Source organism: Stegostoma tigrinum, chromosome 3 (assembly GCF_030684315.1).
Source record: "Stegostoma tigrinum isolate sSteTig4 chromosome 3, sSteTig4.hap1, whole genome shotgun sequence".
NCBI lineage: Eukaryota > Metazoa > Chordata > Chondrichthyes > Orectolobiformes > Stegostomatidae > Stegostoma > Stegostoma tigrinum.
In genome coordinates this window covers 36,215,996-36,234,891 of record NC_081356.1, presented here as the reverse complement: position 1 = coordinate 36,234,891, position 18,896 = coordinate 36,215,996, and the positions used below count along the sequence as shown (strand labels likewise).

Below are 18,896 nucleotides of genomic sequence, written 5' to 3'. Positions count from 1 at the left end.
TCTGAGATAATAAGGTGTAAAGCTGTTTGAACACAGCAGGACAAGCAGACTGTGCCTCTGATGGTGGTTGGCCTGCTGTGTTCATCCAGCTCTACGCCTTGTTATCTCAGTGCCAATTTCTTACTGTATTATATTTGTGGAACTTTGTCACACCATATGTGATGGCTACAATCCATTTCTCAACTTGTGTGATGATGTTCTGATTCTGTCAATGTGCATGACACACATGTTACAAGCTTTGCCGCATTATTTTACGCCTAGTGTTGAGCATTTCAAAGGACCATTGTTAAAAATTCCAACCCGAGATTAGTTGGAATAGATAAGGCTAGAGGTGAAAATATATGACAAGGGTTTCAGCAGCTGAATTTCACCGTGTGACACAAAATCACACCTCACCCACCATCTCAGCAGACCATCATCATACACTAAAACTAATTGTTCCTGAGGTTATAGAGGGACAAAGCAGCATCACTGGTCAATACTTTCTTAACTGCTTCAAATGTTTCTGGCACTCCATTGGCTGCTCCAAATCTATTACATCTTTGGCTGGTTGATTCAGTGGAGTGAATGTATTAGCTTAAGTCAGGAATGAACTTCAGATGATCATAATTAATGCTCTAAATTATAAATACTTCTTTGTTCTCTAGTCTATTAGCTTTCAAAATGCCCCCAACCTTTTCCTGTATCAAATGAATACTATCACTATCTAGCTATTGAGCCAAATTGATAATCCTTAAAAATATGAAATATCATTTGAGTTTTTCTTAGCTTTACCACACGCTTGCAGTTGATTTAGAACTTTATTAAACTTTATGCTGCACTCTTTCTCTGTCTCACTGGTAACTAGAATGTCACTTCATAGACAGTACCCTCCTTCACCCATTTCATTTAGTACCTGATCCATCATATTCTCATACATGGTGGTGGCAGTAGAAACACCAAACGATAATGTTTTATAGTAATACAACTCCTTGTCTGTTTCAATGTGGCATGACAATGACCTGGTGCTTTACTGTTTCCTTTACTACTCACTGGTAAAGCATTTTCACTGGATATTAGGAAATTTAAATAGTTCGTGGCGACCATGGAAACATTTGAGCTTCTGACTCTGAGATGTGGATTTGGCTACTGGGCATGGACTTCACTGAAATCTGGTGAAGCTCACCTGCCAATCTGGGAATTAAGGATTCATTTGCAACGGATAACAACCTCTTGCTGGCATTTCTGTAATCAAGACCTCACTGCATATCTCATTTTATTGGCAACCTGCTTCCTGAAATCAGAATTTCTTTCTACTTTAGATTTTCTAATTTGAGAGAATGCAATGCTCAATACAATTTCATTCTCAGTCATGCTGTGATAGGGTGTCACAATGTAATTTATTTCAAAGTATTTTGTAGCACTGCAGTCTGCTGGGCGACACTAGTTAAACACTACATTGAAAAACATCTGAACCTATCAAATAAGGAAGATACTAACTTTATCCTCATCACTAAATTCATTTGCTTTGATTCAAATGTTAAGCCTTCAATCATAATTACTTCAGTCATTTTTTTGAGCTCCCATTGTCCTTTTGTGCCATGTTTCCCTTCAATTACATATAGCATTCAATACAAACTCATGCCTGCTCATAGTTTGTACACATAGGTGTTGCCAAAATGCAATAGTATCCAAATTACTTAGTTTATGCTAACTCATTGCTCGTGAATGCAGCACACACAGGGAGTAATCTTTTGATACATTCAAAACACAAACAAACATAACTACAGGTGTTCCAAAGATAAGTCACAATATTGTGTGGTTCTTGATTATTCAAATGAAGCATTTAAAAAAAAACACCGCTCGCTTGTCGCAATTTTACTGCAGTGTTTCAAAATGAAAATAACTGCTTTAATTGTCCATGTTGCTGTACATTATATTTATGCTTCCATTCGAAAAGGCAGTGTGACAATATGATTAATTCTTACAGTACGTTACAGATGTGTTTTGAGTCTTCAATATGAGATTGCACATACAATCTTCAGCCCGTCCAGCAGTTTTATTTGCAAAATTCCGTTGCTTTGTCACCAATCTCAAAGAATTATTGCAGCACAGAAGGAGGCCATTTGGCCATCATGTCATCATGTCATCATTGGCTGTCCAAAGGAATAGCTCACCTTGTACCATTTCCCTGCCTTCTCTCTGTCACCCTGCAATTTCTTCATTTTCAAATAACTATCTTGTTCTCTTTTGAGTGCTTTGAACCTGCCTCCACACCACTCTTAAACAGCGGCTTCTAAATCCTAACGCCTTGCTGTGTGATATTTTTATCCCCTCCTATGACTTTTGCTTCTTGTTGTATAATAGTCCAAAAGAGTTAATACTGAGGAGTGCCTTCAGCACCATCTATGATGAAAACATCGTACAGACTTGGCGGAGAGCAGCTTGTGAATTCCCAGGCTGTGAGATAGTAGATCTACTCCTCTATCAAACCAGTGCAAATTGTACTTGCTAGCATGCAATGAGCGACATCATATCTAAGACATAACCTCCTCTCATTAGATTAGCAAGTGGTTTTCCTTTAACAACCGATACCTACTGTAAAGACGATGGTAGTGGCAACCCACACTATGGTGAGCAATATAACATGATGGTCAGTTGTAAGGATTGCTTCGACAATGTGTTTTTTACTAATCACTCACTCTTCCTCAATCTTTTAATGCATTCCACTTACTACGTCCAGATCTCTCATGATTTCAAATACTTAGTCTCAGCTTTCTCTCAAAGAAAGAAAACTGTACTGACTTCTCCAATCTTTCTTCATAACTGAAATCCCCAACTATGGAAGCCATGCTAGCACATTCTCCAACTGGTGTTCCATTCAAGTTCAGTTTGTCTTCCTTGCTGTTGTATTCTGTGTCCCTATTAAGAAAGCCTGGGATGCAGTGTGCTTTAACCATTCTCTCAACTTGTCCTGCACCTTCAACGACTTCATGTACCTATATACACTTGGATCACTTTGCTCCTACACAACCTTTTAGAATGACATACTTCACGTCACATTGGCTATGTTTTTTCGAACAAAACAGATCACCTCCAAATCGTCTGAATTCAGCTTCACCTGCCACCTGTTCCTCAACTTGTCCTTTTTAATGTTTGATTGTATCCTCCTCTCAGTTCCTAATGCTTCCCAGTTTTGTATTATGCAAACAATTTGAATTTGTTCTCTGTAACCCAAAGTTTACATCATTAATATACCTCAGGAAAAGCCATGGCCCCAACACTGATTCCTCAAGAACTCTACTCCAAATGCTGTTAACCTGAAAATCAGGCATTATCTAGTGCTTTCTGTTACCTCACACTCAGCTAGGTTGGATCCCTATTCCTTTACCTCCAACTCACTGTCTGTTGTGCAGCATTTTGCTTACTCCCTTCAGGAAGTCAATATACACCACATCAACAACATTGCTCTCATCAAACCTTTCTGTTACTTTGTCAAAATTCTCCAGTAATTTAGATAAGCATGATTTTCCCTTGCTGGCTGCTTTTAATTAGCCCACATTTGTCCAGGAAACTATTAATTTTGTCCCAAATTTCTTAAGTATGCCATAGCAAGGCACTGATAAGTAGATGTGATTTTAAAAAAAATCAAAAATCAAGCACATGCCTCCCAGACATGCCAGAGCTATTTCTAAAGCCACCCTCTAATGACTTGAGATTAATTATTTATAATGGCTTGCAAGTAGCTCACATTGTTAATACTTGCTCGTTTTCTATTTAAATTAAATAGGTGCTTAATTCCCTGGGCCCAGTTGTACACTTGAACTGATTGTTGTGAACTAACCAATGGTTGCTTGCCTGTAAAACAAGGAGTCCAGCAGACCTAGGATGTCACAATATCTGAGATAACAAGTTGTAGAGGATGAACACAGCGGGCCAAGCAGCATCAGAGGGAAGGGTCTAGGCCTAAAATGTCAGCTCTCCTGCTCCTGTGATGCTGCTTGGCCTGTTGTGTTCATCCAGCTCTACACCTAGTTATCTCAGATTCTCCAGCATCTGCAGTTCTGACAATCTCATGTCACAATATCTGTCCTTTTTTTGGAAGATGGTTAGCCTGAGAAAATCACAGAATCCCTACAGTGTGGAAGCAGACCATTCAGCCCATCAAGTCCACACCAACCCTCCTGAAGACCATCCCACTGAGACCCACACCCTTACCTTTTTCACTGTAACCCTCCATTTCCCATGGCTAACCTCCTTAGGCTACACATCTAAGGGAACTATAGGCAATTTAGCATAGCCATCCACCTCACCTGTACATCTTTGGACTGTCGGAGGAAACCAGACCATCTGGAGGAAATGCACACAGACTCAGGGAGTATGTGCAAACTTCTTACAGGCAGCCATCCACAGATGGAATCAAATTCAGTTCCCTGGTGCTATGAGACAGCAGTGTTAACCACTGAGCCACCATGCCACCGTGCCACCCTGGGGTGGGGTGGACATTATTTCAGACTGGATTTTGGGAATAACAAAGAAGGGAAAATAAAATCCTGGTTGTTTCTAAGTGGCAGCACTCTCATCTGGGATTCAGAAGCCTGTAGACTGAAGTGCTGTCACTGTTATAACATAACAAACACAATACTAATGTTGATTCAGCCAAACCTCCACAAACAGAAGTGTATCATGATCACATAACCTATGGTTTTTAGTGATGTTGCTTTAATAAGCAATATTGGTGAAGAACCTAGAGATAATTCTCCCACAGAATGGTTTCACAGGATCATTTGTCTTCCCATCAGTGGGCAAGAAAAATATATTGGGGTAAACATCTGCTCATCTACTCTCAAGTTCACCCCTCTAATATGAAGGATGGGGGTTACTGAAGTCAGCAGTCTACTCACTGATTGTATATCAATAACTAGGGTTAAATGGAGCTTGTTAAAAGCAGAAAATAGATGACCCAGCAGCAGATGGAAGTCGGTAGCCTCTTTATCTTCGCAATGTTTAAAAATGCAGAAAGAGCAGGTGCCTTGGAGGACGTTCTGTCAGTATCAAAGCATCCTAATTCTCTAAGGAAGGCCATACCCTTTTACCTTTCTCTCCCTATCCTTCCATCCACTTTGCCCCTTCACTATCTTTACTAAACCAACCCCATTGCTCTTTACTAAGATAACAAAGTGTGGAGCTGGATGAACACAGCAGGCCAAGCAGCATTTCAGGAGCACAAAAGCTGACGTTTCAGGCCTAGACCCTTCATCAGAGAGGGGGCTGGGGAGAGGGAACTGGAATAAATAGGGAGGGGGGGAGGCGGACCGAAGAATGAGAAAAAAGAAGATAGGTAGAGAGGAGAGTATAGGTGAGGAGGTAGGGAAGGGATAGGTCAGTCCAGGGAAGACGGACAGGTCAAGGAGGTGGGATGAGGTGGTAGGTAGGAAATGGAGGTGCAGCTTGAGGTGGGAGAAAGGGATGGGTGAGAGGAGAAAGAGGTTAAGGTAGCGGAGACAGGCTGGGCTGATTTTGGGATACATTGTGGAGAGTGGAAGAACTGGGCTGGTTTTGGGATGCAGTGGGGGAAGGGGAGATTTTGAAGCTTGTGAAGTCCACGTTGATACCATTGGGCTGCAGGGTTCCGAAACGGAATATGAGTTGCTGTTCTTGCAACTTTCGGGTGGCATCGTTGTGGCACTGCAGGAGGCCCATGATGGACACGTCGTCTGAGGAGTGGGAGGGGGAGTTAAAATGGTTCGCGACTGGGAGGTGCAGTTGTTTGTTGCGAACGGATCAGAGGTGTTCTGCAAAGCGGTCCTGAAACCTCCGCTTGGTTTCCCCAATGTAGAGGAAGCCACACCGGGTACAATGGATTCAATACACCACATTCATAGATGTGCAGGTGAACATCTGCTTGATATGGAAAATCATCTTGGGGCCTGGGATAGGGGTGAGGGAGGAGGTGTGGGAGCAAGTGTAGCATTTCCTGTGGTTGCAGAAGAAGATGCCGGGTGTGGTGGGGTTGGAGGGGAGTGTGGAGTGGACAAGGGAGCCATGGAGAGAGTGGTCTCTCCGGAAGGCAGACAAGGGTATGGATGGAAAAATGGCTTGGGTGGTGGGGTCGGATTGTACTTGGCGGAAGTTGTATCCGGAGGTTGGTGGGGTGGTAAGTGGAACGAGGGTGATCCTCTGGGCATGGTTGTGGCATGCTGGGGTGTGAGGGATGTGTTGCGGGAAATGCGGGAGACGTGGTCAAGGGCGTTCTCGACCACTGCAGGGGGAAAGTTGCGGTCCTGGAAGAATGTGGACATCTGGGATGTGCAGTAGTGGAATGCCTTATCCTGGGAGCAGATGCGGCGGAGGTGGAGGAATTGGGAATAGGGGATTGAATTTTTGCAGGAGGGTAGGTGGGAGGAAGTGTCTTTGAGGTAGCTGTGGGAGTCAGTGGGCTTGAAATGGGCATCGGTTTCTAGCTGGTTACCTGAGATGGAGATTGAGAGGTCCAGGAAGGTGAGCGATGTGTTGGAGATGGCCCAGGTGAACTTAAGGTTGGGGTGGAAGGTGTTGGTGAAGTGGATGAACTGTTCGAGCTCCTCTGGGGAGCAAGAGGCAGCGCCGATACAGTCATCAATGTAACGGAGGAAGAGGTGGGGTTTGGGGCCTGTGTAGGTGCGGAAGAGGGACTGTTCCATGTAACCTACAAAGAGGCAGGCATAGCTGGGGCCCATGTGGGTGCCCATGGCTACTCCCTTTGTCTGTAGGAAGTGGGAGGAATCGAAAGAGAATTTGTTGAGGGTGACGACGAGTTCAGCTAGGCAGATGAGGGTGTCAGTGGAGGGGGATTGGTCGGGCCTACGGGACAGGAAGAAGCGGAGGGCGTTGAGACCATCTGCATGAGGAATGCAGGTGTATAGGGACATGGTGAAAATGAGGTGTTGGGGGCCAGGGAATTGGAAGTCCTGGAGGAGGTGGAGGGCGTGGGTGGTGTCACAGATGTAGGTGGGGAGTTCCTGGACCAAAGGGGAGAAAATGGAGTCCGGATAGGTGGAGATGAGTTCGGTGGGGCAGGAACAGGCTGAGACAATGGGTCGTCCAGGGCAGGCAGGTTTGTGGATTTTGGGACGGAGATAGAAACGGGCCGTGCGGGTTTGGGGACAATGAGTTTGGAGGCTGTGGGTGGGCGGTCCCCTGAGGTGATGAGGTGGCGGAGAGTTGGCGTTTGGCCTCGGCGATGTAAAGGTCAGTGCGCCATACTACCACTGCACCTCCCGTGTCTGCGGGTTTGATGGTGAGGTTGGGGTTGCAGCAGAGGGAGCAGAGAGCTGCCCGTTCTGCGGGGGAGAGGTTGGAGTGAGTGAGAGGGTGAAACGCCAACTCTCCGACACCACCTCGTACCGCCCCCTTGATCATGACCCCACCGCCGAGCACCAAACCATCATCTCCAACACCATCCATGACCTCATCACCTCAGGGGACCTCCCACCCACAGTCTCCAAACTCATTGTTCCCCAACCCCACACGGCCTGTTTCTATCTCCTTCCCAAAATCCACAAACCTGCCTGCCCTAGTCGACCAATTGTCTCAGCCTATTCCTGCCCCATCGAACTCATCTCCACCTATCTGGACTCCATTTTCTCCCCTTTGGTCCAGAAACTCCCTGCCTACATCCGTGAGACCACCCATGCCCTCCACCTCCTCCAGGACTTCCATTTCCCTGGCCCCCAACACCTCATTTTCACCACGGACGTCCTGTCCCTATACACCTGTGTTCCTCATGCAGATGGCCTCAAGGCCCTCCACTTCTTCCTGTCCTGCAGGCCCGACCAATCCCCCTCCACCGACACCCTCATCCGCCTAGCCAAACTCGTCGTCACCCTCAACAACTTCTCTTTCGGTTCATCCCACTTCGTACAGACAAAGGGTGTGGCCATGGGTACCTGCAAGGGCCCAAGCTATGCCTGCCTCTTTGTAGGTTACATGGAACAGTCCCTCTTCCACACCTACACAGGCCCCAAACCCTACCTCTTCCTCTGTTACATTGATGACTGTATCGGCACCGCCTCTTGTTCCCCAGAGGAGCTCGAACAGTTCATCCTCTTCACCACACCTTCCACCCCAACTTCAAGTTCACCTGGGCCATCTCCAACACATCGCTCACCTTCCTGGACCTCTCAGTCTCCATCTAAGGTAACCAGCTAGAAACCGATGTCCATTTCAAGCCCAATGACTCCCACAGCTACCTAGAAGACACTTCCCTCACCCACCCTCCTGCAAAAATTTCACCCCCTATTCCCAATTCCTCCGCCTCCGCCACATTTCTCCCAGGATGTGGCATTCCACTCCCGCACATCCTAGATGTCCACGTACTTCAAGGACAACAACTTCCCCCCACAGTGGTCGAGAATGCCCTTGACCACGTCTCCCGCATTTCCCGCAACACACCCCTCACACCCCACCCCTGCCACAACTGCCCCCAGAGGATCCTTCTCATTCTCACATACCACCCCACCAACCTCCGGATACAACTCATCATCCTCTGACACTTCCGCCATCTACAATCTGACCCCACCATCCTAGACATTTTTCCATCCACATCCTTGTCTGCCTTCCGGAGAGACAACTCTCTCCGTGACTCCCTTGTCTGCTCCACACTCCCCTCCAACCCCACCACACCCGGCACCTTCCTCTGCAACCACAGGAAATGCTACACTTGCCCCCACACCTCCTCCGTCACCCCTATCCCAGGCCCCAAGATGACTTTCCACATGAAGCAGAGGTTCACCTGCACATCTGCCAATGTGGTATACTGCATCCATTGTACCCGGTGTGACTTCATCTACATTGGGGAAACCAAGCGGAGGCTTCAGGACCGCTTTGCAGAACACCTCCGCTCAGTTCGCAACAAACAACTGCATCTCCCAGTCGCGAACCATTTTAACTCCCCCTCCCATTCCTCAGATGACATGTCCATCATGGGCCTCCTGCAGTGCCATAATGATGCCACTCGAAGGTTGCAGGAACAGCAACTCATATTCCGCTTGGGAACCCTGCAGCCCAATGGTATCAATGTGGACTTCACAAGCTTCAAAATCTCCCCTTCCCCCACTGCATCCCAAAACCAGCCCAGCCTGTTTCCCCTTCCCTAACCTGTTCTTCCTCTCACCAATCACTTCCTCCCACCTCAAGCCGCACCTCCATTTCCTACCTACCACCTCATCCCGCCTCCTTGACCTGTCTGTCTTCCCTGGACTGGCCTATCCCCTCCCTCCCTCCTCACCTATACTCTCCTCTCTACCTATCTTCTTTTCTCTCCATCTTCGGTCCGCCTCCCCCCCCCCTCCCTATTTATTCCAGTTCCCTCTCCCCATCCCCCTCTGTGATGAAGGGTCCAGGCCCGAAACGTCAGCTTTTGTGCTCCTGAGATGCTGCTTGGCCTGCTGTGTTCATCCAGCTCCACATGTTGTTATCTTGGATTCTACAGCATCCGCAGTTCCCATTATCACCCATTGCTGTTTACTTGTGCGTTCATGCTTTACTAGGGCCTCGACTGCAACACTCACTACTTGGATCTGGCATTGATGGAGCTGTTGAGGTTGCTGACCCATCAAATCCAGAGGGTGGCACTTTCTCTTGAGTGAGGGGTAAAAGGCCATCCTGAGTTAAAGGTTCATACGAGTGGATGGGAAAGTGGAATTCAAACACACCAGGGCCGTATGTATATGATTTAACCTAATGATGCCCAAGTCTATGGTAACTTACTTCAATAAACCTGGGCTGTTACATTTCTCAGACTTTTGAGTTTACGAGTTGGGATGTCATATTGACGTTGTGCAGAATGTTGGTGAGGCTCTTCTAGAGTATAGCATCAAGTTCTAGTTGTTCCATTATGGAAAGGCTATTGTTTAGCTGGAGAGGGTTCAGAAAAGATTTATCAGTATACTTCATTAAATTGATGGCTTGAGTTATACGGAGAGGCTGGATCGGCCGGGACTTTTTTCACTGGAGCATAGGAAGTTAAGGGGTTTATAAAATTTGCTTTATGAAATAATGAGGATATAAATAAGGTGAAGGGAGGTGTCTCTTCCCTCGGGAGGGTAATTAAAAGGCTGGGGGCATACTTTTAAGGGGAGAGGAGACAGCTTTAAAAAAGACATGTGATGCAATTTTTTATACAGTATTTTGGGTGTGGAATGACCTTCCCGAGGAAGCGGTGGATGCGCATACACTTACAATGTTCAAAAGCATTTGAATAAGTACATGAATATGAAACGTTTGGAGGGGTATGGTCCAAGTGCAGATAGGTGGAACTAGTTTGGTTCGGGATTATGATTGGATTGGACTGGCTGGACTGACAGATCTGTTTCCATGCTGTATGACTCTACGACAGAAATTATAAATAATCAAATTCAAATGTGGCTTCAAAGTTCAAATGCGAAGAGACAGCACCTGCTACAGTTGAATATCGTAAAGCACCTGTAATATATCACAGTTCTGTCACATCCTGTTTGTTTCATCTAGCCAAATAGTGTGGGATGCCTGCCACTGTTGTTAGCTGAGTCCATGCTATGGGAGATCAAGGCAACTGTAAGACACTGGGGCATTGACAAAACTTGTGAAGGTGGGGCTTGTTTAATCAGCTGAACAGTGGTACATGATATGCAGAAATCTAAAAAAACAGGCAATTCTGCATCGTACAGATTTATACCAGTAGATACTTAGTGTCATTAAACAACAAATTTATGTCGTTAAACATAAGATCGAGGCAGCACATCTGGTACCCCAAGCCTACTTTTTAATAACATCAAGGTTGACCTTCTACTTCTCTTCCACCTTCCTGCATTATCTCCATGTTCCTCAATTCATTTGTATTTAAAAATCGCTCCTCCTCAGTCTTGAATATGCTCAATGCAGCAATTGCACATCTCTGGAGTGGAGAATTTCAAAGATTCACAGCCTTTTTTGATTGAAATGTCACCTTAATCCATGGTCTAAATAATCAAATGCCAAACATGAGATTTTCACTCCAAATTTTAGACTCTCTGGCCAGGATAAATAGCCTGCCATCCTCCACATTTACTCTATCAAGTACTTTAAGAATTTTGTGTTTCAGTGAGATTATCTTTCATCCTTCTAAACCATACAAAATGCAAGCCTAGTCTGTTCATTCTCTCCTGCCTAAGATTTATGCTGAGACTTTACCTGGGGAAACTCTGTTATGTTCCTCTAAACCAAGTATATCCTTGTTTTGATTAATACTGGATTATTCTTTAGTGTGGTCCCTCTTATAAAATTATACCTCTCACATCAGTATATTTCTGTGAGGAAATTGCTGAAATGTTTAGAGGACATGGCAACAATACTATATAATCATTATATTTACAAAGAAATACATAATTGATTTTTAATTAGTGCTTTCAATACCACAGGTTTTCCCAAAGCACTTTGCAACATATAAAGTACTTTTGAGATGTTGTCACATTCGTAATTTAGGGAAGTGGTCCCAAAACATCAACATGGTCGTTACCAGATCATCTACTTTTTGAGCGATAAATGTGACCAGCACATTTACTCTGTTCTTTGTCACATTTTTCGTCAAAATTATGTGAGGGTTTCTCTTTGTTGAAAGTCCAATCCAAACTATGGCAATACAACACTGAAGTATCAGCCTAGATTATGTGCTCAAATTTCAAGAGTTTAAGAGCAGGCAACTCTGAGTCAGAGGTGAAGCTGTCACCAACTGAGCCATTATTAAGTCTATAATGAAGCTCACAGAAAGTCTCATCCCTTGTGAAATGTTTCTGTGATATACTCGTTCTTTCTTTATTGTACTGAGGTTGCAACTCAGCCAGATTCTAATGTCCAGAATCACAAGGGAACTGAAACAATTTTACACAGTTTGTGAAGGTGGAAAGTAGTTACAGTGGAGATCACTTTTAATACTGCCATTATTTCCTTTAAGGTTGGAGGACACGTCAGAAAAGAGAACTGCTCAACATGTTCAGTGGTAGCAAAGGTGTGCAGATCAATTTCAAACCACCCAGACAGATTACAAGCTTAACATGCTGAGACTGCAGCACATTATTGCTCGAGGTCCAGGTTTAGTCAAGAGACCATTAAAGAGGTGTAGCACCTACTTCATAAAGATCTGCAGAATATATCAAACAGAATTCTGGCATTTCTCACATCCATTGCTTTATTTGCCATAGCTTGCACACAATCCACATCTTGTCCACATTTGCACATAAATCACCTGTGGCATCCAGTGAAATGTCTCTCCTTCGTGTACATGACTTCAAATCCTTTATAATTTTCACATTGTCCACATACTTTTACACATCCTCACCTTTTCTGCTTACCCTGTGCATAATTATATTACCTACATTATATCACATCCTTGCATTAGTGACCTGTGATGGACTTAGATTATTGAGATGACATTATCAATCTTGTGCACACTTCCATCCTTTGTATATTATTCATATCATTTTCTTGCTCATCTCTGAATTTTTATATTCTATATATTTTCACACCCTTGACATATTATGATCCCAGACTGGTATTTGGATTACTTACTTAAACATTAGGGCATTATCAAATCCTTCCCTGCTGTTATAACTCCAATTCTGTAGTTTACCCAGCTTTCTTGTATTGTACACATCCGCTTTATTATTCACATTCCGTGCCTATCTCTTATATAAACACAGGCTTTATTCAACTTGTGCAAAAGGTGTAGATAATGCAATGTGCTAGAACCAGATTTCCCTGAAACTAGAGTACCCAGGTTTCCAAGTAGTGCAGTGAACACAGCAATTATCACAATCTCCCGGAAAACCTAAGAATAAATTTCCATTGCCTTCCTCAATATTAATCATTCTTGACTGGTATATTTAACATTTAAACAAATAAAACTGTCAACTTGAAAGGACCACCTAATGACATTCATGTTTACTGTCTACAGTTTTCAGACAAATCTTTAGTATACTTTAAGAAATAGCTATGGGTCAGTTGATAGCACTTTTGCTGATTCAGAAAGTTTTTTGTTCAAATCCCATTTTGGAGGTTTGGATCGAAACTAATGTTCAATTTAAGAACTGAGTGAGTGCTTCCCTGCCAGGATGCTGCCTTCCAGATGAAACATTAACCAGAAGCTTTGTTCAGCTCTTCCTGCTGGAGCTAAAGATCTCATAGTATTCTTCCAGACAATAGAAGTGATTTCCTTAATATCTTAATTGCTCATTGTCACATACAAAATTAGCCAGGCTGGTAAAATTAGGGAAAGCCCAAAGATGTTTTACCAGCATACTAGCAGCAAGATAACAATGAAGGTATGCATAGGACGCAAAAGAAATGTACAAGATTGGTTATGTGTAGTTGGTCTGGTCCTTCATGAGTATCCCACGTCTACATGGGACAAAGAAGAGGAATGATGCAGATACCCCACTTAATAGAATGTAAAAGTTCAAAAAGAAGTTTCAGAACGATTGATACCATTCGAAGATGTTAAATTACCAGAACTGGATGGATTATAAGTGGGCAAACAAAGCCAGGGATAATCAATGGTTTGAGGATCATTTTCCAATGCTGCTTAGGTACCGGAATATTAGAGGTCTGCAGATTGTTTTAAAAGAGTGTCAGGGGAATGCCAAATAATTACAGGTGAATCGGTCACTTTTGGCGGGTGAATAATTAGAATCAATTCTAGTAGATAGAATAAACTGTCCCATAGACACAGATTTATAATAAATAATCAGCATAGTTTTGCTCAGGAAAGGGTAGGTCTTAAAAAATTCATCTTTTTCAGAAAGGAACAAGGGGAATTGAGCAGGTTAGTTTTCTACCGATAAGGTGTCCAGCAGAGTGTTTGTACTTGATATGGCAGTATTTATATTAACCCCTGTAACAATAGAACGAGGTGTGAGAAATGTAGAACTAAAAGTTTCAACAGATGTTATTGCAGCTCCTGATAGAAACATGTATTACTATCAGAGGCATTTCAGAGTCTGATCTAATATTAAGCTGCTTCATTACAAACTCCAGCACATTACTGTCAGTTAAGATGGAGTCTGAGACCTCTTTATCTTCACATCACATGATGTGAGACAATGATAATAATATAAGATTTTTTAAGCTATACATTGTACTTAATGTAAAACATAGTACAGCAAGTAATGTGATGGATGTTGCCTACATGGATTTTGCCAAAGCAATTGACATGGGCATACATGGCAGACTGTTCAAAAAAGGAAATGCCCATATAATAAAGGAGAATGTTGCAAACTGTAAACAAAATTGACTCAGTGATAGGAAACAGAAGGTGATGGTGAATTAATGTTTTCTTCTGAATTGAAAATCCACAGGGCTCAGTTTTGGTGAAATAGCTCCATTAAGGCCAATATCCTATCAACAACAAAAATAAAGTTGCTGGAAAAGCTGAGCAAGTCTGGTAGCATCTGTGGAGGAGAAAACAGAGTTAACGTTTCGGGTCTGATTACCCTTCCACAGATACTTCTGCAGAAGGGTCAGTGGACCCAAAACGTTAACTTTGTTTTCTCCTCCACAGATGCTGCCAGACCTGCTGAGCTTTTCCAGCAACTTTGTTTTTGTTCCTGATTTACAGCATCTGCAGTTCTTTTGGTTTTTATCCTCTCACCAAGCCACCCTTTATTTACATGTGCATGGTGTAATATACGAATGCAGCTAGCACAAAACCAGTTCCTAGAGGGAACGGAACCTCTGACAGATGCTGCTTGGCCTGCTGTGTTCATCCAGCCTCACATTTTATTATCTTGGAATCTCCAGCATCTGCAGTTCCCATTATCTCTGGAACCTCTGACAGTCCTGTTTATATCTGTCAGCCAAGGCTCCCTGATTGGACCAGGTTAACAGCCCCAATCAAGGAACTCGTTCTATAAGATCCACCTGGCTGACATCGCTCCAGTCCTCCTTCTCTAAGTCCTGGAATGTAGTCTCGTTCCTTTTCCTGCAGCTTCTCTTGGGGCATTTTTGCACCAGGTCTGGTTCATCAGACTTTGCCTTGGATACTGGTAGTGTGTACTGGTCAGGAGCCCACCTCTTGTGCCTGGAACACTAAGGAAGAAATTCTTCTTCAGGCAGCACAGAATCAAGGCTGAAGCATTACCTGTGTCCCTCTTACCCTCAGGTTGCCTTGATACTAAATGGAAGGGGAGAACTCATGGATTCTGACAGTGTTGCTGGATGTTCTGAGGGGCTGGATATATTTTGCTCCTGCCCTGTTTGTGAGGTTGCAGCTTTCGTGAGGCACACATGTTTGTTTAGGAACACCTCTCCTACCCAAACTTTATATGTCATGGGTCCTAACCTTGTGCCAACCATGTCTCTTACCCAAGCAGGGGCATTACTGCAATTTCAATACCAAGCCACACCTGAAGTAAACTTAGAGGAGTTTTGTAAACCAAAATCCACAAACCTGACTGCCCCAGCCGATCCATTGTCTCTGCCTGCCCAACCTTATCATTCCCCAAGCCCGCATCACCTGTTTCTATCTCCTTCCCAAAATCCACAAACCTGACTGGCCTAGCTGACTCATTGTCTCTGCCTGCAGCTGCCCCACTGAACTCATTTTCACTTACCCTGACTCTGTTCCCCCCTCCCTGCACCTGTTGCATTTCCAGCACCTCTGCCCTCACATCCCCTCTCCCAACAAAAATAAAGACAGTATCCCCCCTGTCTGCACATATCACCCCATCAACCTCTGTATCCAACGTATCATTCTCTGCCACTTCTGCCACCTGTAATCTGACCCCACAACCAAAGAGATATTTCCCTCCCCACCCCATCTGTGTTTCATAGGGACCGCTCTCTCAGTGACTCGCTCGTCTGCTCCACACTCCCCACTGACCCCACCACCCCCTGCACCTTTGCCTGCAACTACAGGAAGTGCTACAGCTGCCCCTACACTTGCACACCTCACCTCCATTCAAGGCACAAAACAAACCATCCACATTAGACATGGGTTCACCTGCATATCCATCAGCTTGGTCCACTGTATCCACTGCTTCCGATGCAGCCTCCTCTACATCGGTGAGACCAAGCGGAGATTTGGAGATGGTGTTGTAGAGCATCTGCAATCTGTATGCGACAAATGACAACACCTTCTGGTTGCCAACCATTTTAAGTCCCCCTCCCACTTCCTGGGTGACATGTCCATCCTGGACCGCTCCAGTGTCACGATGATGCCACCCGCAAACTGGAGGAGCAGCACCTCATATTCTGCCTTGGGACCCTACAGCCCAACGGCCGAAACATAGATTTTGCCATTTTCAAAATCTCTCCATTCCTGGCTCATTCCATGACTACCCTCCCTCTCAGACCCGCCTCCTTGACCTGACAACCTGGCCATCTTCTCTCCCACCTATCCGCTCCACCTATCCCACTGATCAATCTCAAGAACTGTCTACATGCACTAACCTATTACCATCCCACCTACCTTCCCTAGCCCTATCCCTCCCCTCTCTGTTTATTTCAGAGCTCCCTTCCCCCTACCCCATTCCTGAAGAAGGGTCCCGACCCAAAATATAAACTTTCCTTCACCTCTGATGTTGCCTGGCCTACTGTGTGCTTCCTGCTCCACACTGTGTTATCTTCTCCAGCATCGGCAGTTCTTACTATCTCTTAGAGGAGTCTTGTATCTGGAATTGACGATCCCGATACCATTTCACCTTCTTTTCCCCTTGGGTACAGAAGTACAAAACTAGACAGCATATTTTTATGGTGACAAGAGAAAGATTTAGAAGGGACCTGAGGAGCAACTTTTTCCACACAGAGGGTGGTTTGTTTATGGAGTGAACTGCCAGAGGAAGTGGCAGATGCAGGTACAGTTACAGCATTTAAAAGTCATTTGGGCAGGTGCATGATTTGAAAGGGTCTAGAGGAATAAGGACTAAATGCAGGCAAGTGGGATTAATTTAGTTCAGTAAACTTGCTCGGCATGGTCGAGTTGGACAGAAGGGTCTGTTTCCATGCTGTATGACTGTATATGTCTGATGTTAAAGCCAGGAATATGGAGGGTTGGAAGTTTTAATTCTGTGTAGTGCTGTCAATAAAAAACAATCACACTTTTGAAGACAAATTTTTAATGAGAAAGTAAGATTAACTCTAAAGCATGCATCATGCATTATTAAAAAATGCTTATGCAATCTCATATTCTTTCACGGTCGACAAATCTATCACTCCAAGATTCCTTTGATTCCGAATTTCTCATGTTTCCTAACAGTTCTCTGTGCAAAACCTTGAGGTAAAACATTACTACTTACTATTCAATTTTTTTATCAATAAGGTAATTAATGTCTTTATTGAATCATTAATTTTACAACACTCTTCCTCTTCCAATCTCTAAGTAATGCCTAGGGATGGCACGCTGGCTCAGTGATTTGCACTGTTGCCTCACAGTGCCAGGGATCCGAGTTCAATTCCAGCCTTGGGTGACTGTCCCTATGGATTTTACATGTTTGCCCTGTGTCTGCATAGGTTTCTTCTGGTGCTTCAGTTTCTTCCCACAGTCCAGAGGTATATAGGTTAGGTGGATTGACCATGATAAATTGCTCTTTTGTGTCCAGGTTTGTGTAGGTTAGTTAGGTTAGCTAGTAAATGTCAAATTATAGGGAGGCTGAGTGGGATGCTCTTTGGAGAGTCAGTGCAGACTTGTTGGGCCAAAGGACCTCTATCTATACTGTGGAGATTCTATGACTAGGACTATTTGAATAGTGATGCAGACTTGCTATGTTATGGCCCTCCAAACATCTTTAACTTTTGTGTCTATGCACAAAAAAAACACACACCCTACAAAAAATCCAGAAGAACTGTCGATGCTGGAAATCAGAAATAAAAACAGAAGTGCCTGCAAAACCTCAGCAGGTATGGCAACATCTGTGGAGAGAAAGGAGAGTTAACGTTTTGGGCCCATGGTTCTTTCTTCAGATCCCTTTCTTCTTCTGTTTTCCGTGACCCTCAATTCCTTCGCTAATTAAAAACTTGTCTTAACCTTCAAAATCCTTAATGACCCAGCTTCAAAAGCCATCTGTACTAAAGAATTCCCATCACAACTCTCTGAGGAAAGCAGTTTCTCTTCTCCACTGTCTTAAATGTGCAACTGAGTTTATGAGTTTGAGTTCTCTGTGCTTATGCCATCCAGTCCAAGACTGCCTTACAAGTGGAAATAACCTTTCCATAGCTACCCTATTAAGTCCCCTAAGAAACTTGCATGTTTCCGTAAGGCCACCTCTCATTCTTTAAAATTCCAATGATTATAGGTGGAATCTACTGAACCTTTCCACATAAGACCATCCCTCCTTATCTGGGATCAACCTAACAAAACTTGTTTGAACTGTGTCTATAACTTGAACATGAGAACCCCTTTGTACCTTCCTTCATTTAAATAATATTCACCTTCACTATTAGTCCTGCCAAAGTACATGAACTCACATTTTCTCTCATACTCTAGCTGCAAGTTTTATAACTGGTATATATTTCCTAAGATTCAGGTACCAAGCTGTTCACTCTTTCAGCTGTTGTCTGACAAACCTTGTATAGATTCAGCAAAACCTCCCTACTTTTGTACTCCATTTTGTCTGAAATAAAGGCCAACATTCCATTTGGCTTCTGTCTTACGTGTTAATCTTATACAGCCATAGAGCCATACAGCATGGAAACAGACTTTCAGTCCAACAAGTCCATGCCTACCATAATCTCAAACTAAGCTAGTCCCATCTGCCTGCCTTGGCCCATATCCCTCCAAACATTTCTTATTTATGTACTTATCCAAACGTCTTTTAAAAGTTGTGATTGTACCTGCGTACATCACTTCCTCAGGAAGTTCATTCCATACATGAATTACTTTCTGGGCAGAAGAAAAATGCCCCCATGTCCTTTTTTTAAACATTTCTCCT

At 43.9% G+C, this 18,896-nt stretch overlaps 1 protein-coding gene across 8 annotated transcripts in view; it reads left to right on the top strand.

Moving 5' to 3' along the window:
- The window catches only part of lingo2 (leucine rich repeat and Ig domain containing 2), a 933,051-nt gene that overhangs the window by 358,691 nt on the left and 555,464 nt on the right, over nt 1-18,896 (top strand). The window contains exon 1 of one of the 8 annotated variants that reach the window (XM_059644472.1): nt 17,225-17,245. The exons of the other annotated variants lie outside the window; for them this stretch is intronic. The gene's annotated coding sequence lies outside the window, so the exon portion shown is untranslated. Of the gene's footprint in view, nt 1-17,224; nt 17,246-18,896 lie in introns of those variants that run through there. 8 annotated transcript variants of the gene reach the window in all.